The following is a 7500-nucleotide window of genomic DNA, read 5'->3' as shown; positions in this document are numbered from 1 at the left end:
CTTAGGCGGCCGGGGGCTGACGGCCGCGGGGTAGACCTGCTGTCGTTTGGCCGCCGGGGTAGACCTGCTGTCGGCCGGCCGCCGCGGGGGAGACCTGCTGTCGGCCGGCACCCTGGGTAGACCTGCTGTCGGCCGGCCGCGGGGTAGACCTGCTGTCGGCCGGCCGCGGGGTAGACCTGCTGTCGGCCGGCCGCCGCGGGGTAGACCTGCTGTCGTTTGGCCGCCGGGGTAGACCTGCTGTCTGCCGGCCGCGGGGTAGACCTGCTGTCGGCCGGCACCCTGGGTAGACCTGCTGTCGGCCGGCCGCGGGGTAGACCTGCTGTCGTCCGGCGGCCGCTGGGTAGACCTGCTGTCGGCCGGCACCCTGGGTAGACCTGCTGTCGGCCGGCCGCGGGGTAGACCTGCTGTCGGCCGGCACCCGGGTAGACCTGCTGTCGGCCGGCCGCCGGGGTAGACCTGCTGTCGGCCGGCCGCGGGGTAGACCTGCTGTCGGCCGGCCGCCGGGGTAGACCTGCTGTCGGCCGGCACCCTGGGTAGACCTGCTGTCGGTTGGCCGCCGGGGTAGACCTTCTGTCGGCCGGCCGCGGGGTAGACCTGCTGTCGTCCGGCGGCCGCTGGGTAGACCTGCTGTCGGCCGGCCGCGGGGTAGACCTGCTGTCTGCCGGCCGCGGGGTAGACCTGCTGTCGTCCGGCGGCCGCTGGGGTAGACCTGCTGTCTGCCGGCCGCCGCGGGGTAGACCTGCTGTCGGCCGGCACCCTGGGTAGACCTGCTGTCGGCCGGCCGCGGGGTAGACCTGCTGTCGGCCGGCACCCGGGTAGACCTGCTGTCGGCCGGCCGCGGGGTAGACCTGCTGTCGGCCGGCACCCTGGGTAGACCAGCTGTCGGCCGGCCGCGGGGTAGACCTGCTGTCGGCCGGCGGCCGGGGTAGACCTGCTGTCGGCCGGCCGCGGGGTAGACCTTCTGTCGGCCGGCCGCGGGGTAGACCTGCTGTCGTCCGGCGGCCGCTGGGTAGACCTGCGGTCGGCCGGCCGCCGCTGGGTAGACCTGCTGTCGGCCGGCCGCCGCGGGGTAGACCTGCTGTCGGCCGGCACCCTGGGTAGACCTGCTGTCGGCCGGCCGCGGGGTAGACCTGCTGTCGGCCGGCCGCGGGGTAGACCTGCTGTCGGCCGGCCGCGGGGTAGACCTGCTGTCGGCCGGCACCCTGGGTAGACCAGCTGTCGGCCGGCCGCGGGGTAGACCTGCTGTCGGCCGGCCGCCGGGGTAGACCTGCTGTCGGCCGGCCGCGGGGTAGACCTGCTGTCGGCCGGCCGCCGGGGTAGACCTGCTGTCGGCCGGCACCCTGGGTAGACCTGCTGTCGGTTGGCCGCCGGGGTAGACCTTCTGTCGGCCGGCCGCGGGGTAGACCTGCTGTCGGCCGGCACCCGGGTAGACCTGCTGTCGGCCGGCCGCGGGGTAGACCTGCTGTCGTCCGGCACCCGGGTAGACCTGCTGTCGGCCGGCCGCGGGGTAGACCTGCTGTCGGCCGGCCGCGGGGTAGACCTGCTGTCGGCCGGCAGCCGGGTAGACCTGCTGTCGGCCGGCCGCGGGGTAGACCTGCTGTCGGCCGGCACCCGGGGTAGACCTGCTGTCGGCCGGCCGCGGGGTAGACCTGCTGTCGGCCGGCCGCGGGGTAGACCTGCTGTCGGCCGGCACCCTGGGTAGACCTGCTGTCGGCCGGCAGCCGGGTAGACCTGCTGTCGGCCGGCCGCGGGGTAGACCTGCTGTCGGCCGGCCGCGGGGTAGACCTGCTGTCGGCCGGCGGCCGGGGTAGACCTGCTGTCTGCCGGCACCCGGGGTAGACCTGCTGTCGGCCGGCCGCCCGGGTAGACCTGCTGTCGGCCGGCCGCGGGGTAGACCTGCCGTCGGTCGGCCGCCGGGGTAGACCTTCTGTCGTCCGGCACCCGGGGTAGACCTGCCGTCGGCCGGCCGCCGGGGTAGACCTGCCGTCGGCCGGCCGCCGGGGTAGACCTGCCGTCGGCCGGCCGCCGGGGTAGACCTGCCGTCGGCCGGCCGCCGGGGGAGAGCCGCTGTCGGCCGGCGGGCCGCCGCGGGACGCGTCGAGCGGCCCGCCCCTCTCGGCCTGAGCGCGTCGCCGCCTTCGTGTCTCCCCGAGAGGAAAGGAGGGAGCCCTCAGAAGCCGGCGGCGCTCCCTCCCCCGTCCGGGCGCGAGCAGACGGCGGCCCCGCCGCCGCCTCGGTTTCTGCCCGCCTGGCTCGATCGGCGGGGCCGCCGTCCGCCTGCAGGTTTCGGCGGGGCCGGCCGGGGGCCGAGCGGGAAGGAAGCCGCCGTGGGCGCGAAAGCCTCCGAGAGAGCGCCGGCGAGAAAGCTTCCTCGGAAAGGGAGGGCGCCGAGGCTCAGGCCGCCGGCGGCCCCGTCGGCCCGCTCCTCAGCCCCCGCAGGCGTTGTCGCGGTGCCGAGCGGCCGGCCGCTTGAGGAGGAGCCGCCCGGGGCGTGGGCGGGGAGGGGCCGACGGCGGCGGCCCGAACCGTCGCCCAGCAGGGGGGCGGGCGGGGCAAGCCCGGAAGGAGGTGCCGAGGCAGGGTGACGTCGGAGGGCGGGGCCGCCGGGCCGGCATCGCCCGCCCAGCAGGGGGCGGGGAAAAGCCCGGAAAGGCGCCGCCGCGGGAGCGGCGGTTCCGTGCCGGGCCCCGCACGCCTCGGCGGCGAGCCCCCGGAGGCGGGCCCGGGGCCAAAGACCTCCGCGGACCGCCGAAGAGCCGGCCGCCCGCCCGCCCGCTCGCCGCTTCTGCCGGCGATTCGAGTCGAGTCACGCCGGGGGCCGGCGTCTTTCTTCCCGCCGCGTCCCACCGCACCCTCCCGCCCGCTTCCTTTCCCCCGCTGTCCGCCCCCAGGTCCCGCCGGCTGGCCGGTGCCGCTTCTGCTCCCCGCAGGCGTGGCGGGGACGCCCCGCGGCCGGTCGAGCGCGTCGGCAGGCCGGGCGCGGGCCGCGAGCCGCCCGTCGGCTCGGCTGGGAGGCGTCCGGCCGCGCACGCAGGAACGGAAATGGGATGGGCCGAGAATTTCGGATCCCGGCGAAGCGTTGGTGTTCCGCCCCGACGCGAGAGCCGTCCTTTCGGGAAAAAGACGAAAGAAGAAGGGAAGGGGTGGGTGCGCGTGTGGCCGTGGGTGAGGGCGTGTGCCTGCGTGCCTGCGTGCGTGAAAAAAAGCAAAATAAAGCAACGGTCAAAAATACGCCTCGGTCTAGGGAGCGGCAATATCGGGAGGGACGGGGCCGCCGAAGCTACCCGACGGCCGAGGGGCGCACAGGTCGGTCTCCCGCCTCCGGGGCAGGCCGCCGCCGCCGCCGCCACCGCCGCCGCCGGGCACGGCGTCAGAAGCCGCAGGGGGCGGCCGGCGCGGAGGCGGCCGACAGGACTACCCCGGTGGCGGGCGGCCCCGGGAGGTTGGGTCCACCCAGGGCCGGGGCCGCCTGACAGGCCTGGCCCGGTGGCGGGACACGAGGCAAATTTCAGCGGGGTACCCTTGTCTCCCGGACGGGGAAGACCTGCTGCCCGTGGTCGGGGCAGCCCTGCTGTCCCAGGTCGGGGTAGACGTGTTGTCCCAGGCCGGGGTAGACCTCCTGTCCGCGGTCGGGGTAGACCTGGTGTCCCGCGGTCGGGGTAGACCTGCTGTCCCAGGTCGGGGTAGACGTGTTGTCCCAGGCCGGGGTAGACCTGCTGTCCCAGGTCGGGGTAGACGTGGTGTCCCCCGGTCGGGGTAGACCTGCTGTCCGCGGTCGGGGTAGACGTGTTGTCCCAGGCCGGGGTAGACCTGCTGTCCGCGGTCGGGGTAGACGTGTTGTCCCAGGCCGGGGTAGACCTGCTGTCCGCGGTCGGGGTAGACGTGGTGTCCCCCGGTCGGGGTAGACCTGCTGTCCGCGGTCGGGGTAGACGTGGTGTCCCCCGGTCGGGGTAGACCTGCTGTCCGCGGTCGGGGTAGACGTGGTGTCCCCCGGTCGGGGTAGACCTGCTGTCCGCGGTCGGGGTAGACGTGTTGTCCCAGGCCGGGGTAGACCTGCTGTCCGCGGTCGGGGTAGACGTGTTGTCCCCCCGGTCGGGGTAGACCTGCTGTCCGCGGTCGGGGTAGACGTGTTGTCCCAGGCCGGGGTAGACCTGCTGTCCGCGGTCGGGGTAGACGTGGTGTCCCCCCGTCGGGGTAGACCTGCTGTCCGCGGTCGGGGTAGACGTGTTGTCCCCCGGTCGGGGTAGACCTGCTGTCCGCGGTCGGGGTAGACGTGTTGTCCCAGGCCGGGGTAGACCTGCTGTCCGCGGTCGGGGTAGACGTGGTGTCCGCGGTCGAGGTAGACCTGGTGTCCGCGCCGGCTCTGGAAGTTCACCAAGGGGTCGCTGTTTTCAGCTGCCTCCAGTTACGTCATGCTAGGAGGCGGCTAGCGCCGCCGCTTTGCCCCGGTCACGTACGCTACGGTCACTTGCAGGCATCGGCGGCCTCGGACACGTATCTCCGTATTATGGGAGCGAGGTAACGGGTCGTCTCCCCCAGGCTGCTACCGTGCCTGTGTCCTCCGGAGGCGAAGCTACGGGCCGGCCGCCCGGCCGGTCGCCGGCGCTGAGCTCAGAGAGAAACGAAGGGGAGAGCCGCCGGCAAGGGAGGCCCGAGAGAGAAACCGAGAGTGTGCCGCCTCGGCGGGACCGAGTCGCGGGGCTCGTCCCGCTTCCCGTGCTACCCATCGTGCCGGTGGGGCAGCTTTGTTTGCCAGGCCGAGGAGGCGTCGTTGCCGCTGCTTGCCCAGAGAGAGAAGGGAGTGTGTTGCCGCCTCGGCGGGACCGAGTCGCGGGGCTCGTCCCGCTTCCCGTGCTACCCATCGTGCCGGTGGGGCAGCTTTGTTTTGCCAGGCCGAGGAGGCGTCGTTGCCGCTGCTTGCCCAGAGAGAGAAGGGAGTGTGTTGCCGCCTCGGCGGGACCGAGTCGCGGGGCTCGTCCCGCTTCCCCCGTGCTACCCATCGTGCCGATGGTGGGGGGGGCCAGCTTGTCGTGATGCCGAGGAAGCGTGTGCTGCTTGCCCAGAGAGAGTGTTGCCGCGCGGGCGGCCGAGGCGAGAAGGGAAGGGCGTGGAGGAGGCAGAGAAGCCGCAGGCGGGTCCCCCCCGCTCTGGTCGTGCTGCTGCCGATTCCGGTCCAGTCCCGCCTCCCTCCCCCCCGCCCCAGCCCTGGGGCGGGGAAGCGAATGCCGGTGGCTGGCGGGCGAGGCGGCGGCGCCTCGTCCCTTATGTGCTCGGCCTTAAGCCGGGGGGCCCCCCTCGGCGGGGTGCAGTTTTTTTTTTTTGTTTTTCGGCTGGCGGTCTCGGTGGGCCACGGTGTGGGCCCGGCAGCCGGGGGCAGACGTCGGCCGGGGGCGCCTCTGTCTAACCGTTGCTCGAGCTTCGTTCGAGGCTTTACCACCCCACCCCCGGCCCGTCCCCGAAGACCGGGTTGTGTCCCCCGCCCCGAGTTGTTGTGGCCCTCGTTCCCCCTTCCTCGGCCTTAAGCCGGGGACCCGCGCTTTTGCGGGCGGAATTTGTTTCAGGGGCGGCGGCCGGCCGCGGTGGCCGGCCCCGCCCGCGTGCGGACACCCGAACGCGACGGGGAAAAATGCCCCCGGGCCGAGAGAGAGAGAGATGGCGCGGGCGAGGCGGCGGCGCCTCGCCCTTCCTCAGTTGTCGTGGCCGGTGCGGACCGAGCCACCGTGGCCCGGCGGGCTGGGTTGCGAACGGGGTCCCCGCTTCGTTTTCTTTCGCTTGTAGGCGTGCGGGGCAGAGCGTGGGGGTCTGCCCGCCCGGTCTCCTCCGTATTTTCTGGGGGTGTGAGGGCTTTCTGCCCGCCGCTCCCTTTTGCGGCCCTAAGCCGCGGCACCGAGAAAAAGCCAAGCGTCCGCAGAGGCGTGCGGGCCCCGCCCCCAAGCGAAAAGCGAAGGGGGGCAGGGAGAAAAACCTCGTGGGTGGCGGTGGTGTCGTTGGGGAGTGAGAGGCGCGGGCCTCGCCCCCACCCCCCATCCCCGGGCCCGCGGCCCCCGTGGCTAGCACGGGTCCTGCGACGCGCCATGTGCCTTTTTATCGTTTTTTTCTGCTCCTGGTTTGCCGTTTCCCCCCCGGTTTTTTTTTTTTTTTTTGGTTTTGTTTTTTTCCGGGGGATGGAAAAAAAAAAGCCGATCGCCGCGAGGCCGGGCGCTAAAGCCGGGTTTGGGGGGGCCCCGTGGCCTCTCGCGGTCGGTGGCAACCTTTTTTTGTCGCACGCTTTCCCGGATGGGTTCCCCTCGGGGAAGGGGAAAAAGGGGTGTGAAAACCCCCGACGTCCCGGCCCCCGGCGGGGTGTGTGGCGTCTCCCATCTTTGCCGTTGTCGTCCAGTTAGAGGGAACCGTTGTCCGCAGATGCGGGTGGGTGGCGGCACCCCCCGCGCGCTCCTCCCGCTGCGATCAGCCGAAATTGTCCCGAAAGCCAAGCGGCCCGCCGGCGTCGGCGGGCCCCGGGGGCGCGTCGAGGAGGCTCGACGGCGCCGAGCCCGCGGGGGCGGTCTCTCGGGGACGAGTTCCCCGCTCGCACGCACGCACGCGGAGTCCCGCGGCCGTCCGCCCGCTGCCCGCCTGGACCGTGGCGGTGTCGGCCGGTGGGGCGCGCACGTTGGGGTTGCCGTTGCCGTTGTCCCAGGACCGTGGCCGCGGGGCCCTTGTCGTCGCTCCTGTTCTTCACGCTCGTTTGCTTCTCCTCCTCCTCCTCCTCCTCCTCCTCCTCCTCCTCTCTTCTCCTCCCCACACCAACAAAACCCGATCGATGAGGCTTTTCGGGTCGCGTCGGAGAGGGCCCCCGGCGGGCCGGCTCCTTCCGGGGCTTCTCTGTCATGGGGAAGCCCACGGCGGTGTGTCCGGTGCTCGGCCAGGGTTGGTCTCCTCTCCAATTCGCTTCCCGTCGCAGGCGAGGTTTTGGCGTCCCTTTCCCGCCGTGCCGGGCCAAGGGCGTCTTTACCGTCCCGGGCTGTGTGACGGCCGCGTGGCCCCGCGAGCCCCTCAGGTGTCCTTGGACTTGAAACCCCAAGAAAAGCCGTGTGGCGAGGGGTGCCGGCCCCGGTCGCCGGGAAAGAAAGAAAGAAAAGCGCCCCGTGGGTGCCGGCCGCGAGCAGCGCTCGGGCGGCGGTGCGGCTCGAGCGTGTGAGCCGAGAACACACAGAGAGAGAGAGAGAGAGAGAGAGAGACACGCGGAAGCCAGAGAGAAGGGAACGTAACGAGCCCCCCCCGATGGGGCTGCGGACGGGGGAAAAGAGCCCGTTCCGCGCGCGTGCCGCTCGGTGCTCTTTTGTCGTGCCGCCGCCTGCTGCAGAGCGAGCCGCCCCGGCCAGGGGGCCTCGGTTGTCCGGGCCGCGCCCGCCTCGTCGGGTCGCTGTCTCCTCTAGCACGTCCGGTGCTTCCCGCTCGGCCCGGTGTGGGGGGAAGTGTCGGCGGGGGGTTCGCTCCCCTTCGGCTCCAACCTCTCGC

This window comes from Cyanistes caeruleus, unplaced genomic scaffold (assembly GCF_971803275.1).
Source record: "Cyanistes caeruleus unplaced genomic scaffold, bCyaCae1.hap1.1 HAP1_SCAFFOLD_228, whole genome shotgun sequence".
In the NCBI taxonomy this organism is placed as follows: Eukaryota; Metazoa; Chordata; class Aves; order Passeriformes; family Paridae; genus Cyanistes; species Cyanistes caeruleus.
This window is presented reverse-complemented; position numbering follows the sequence as displayed.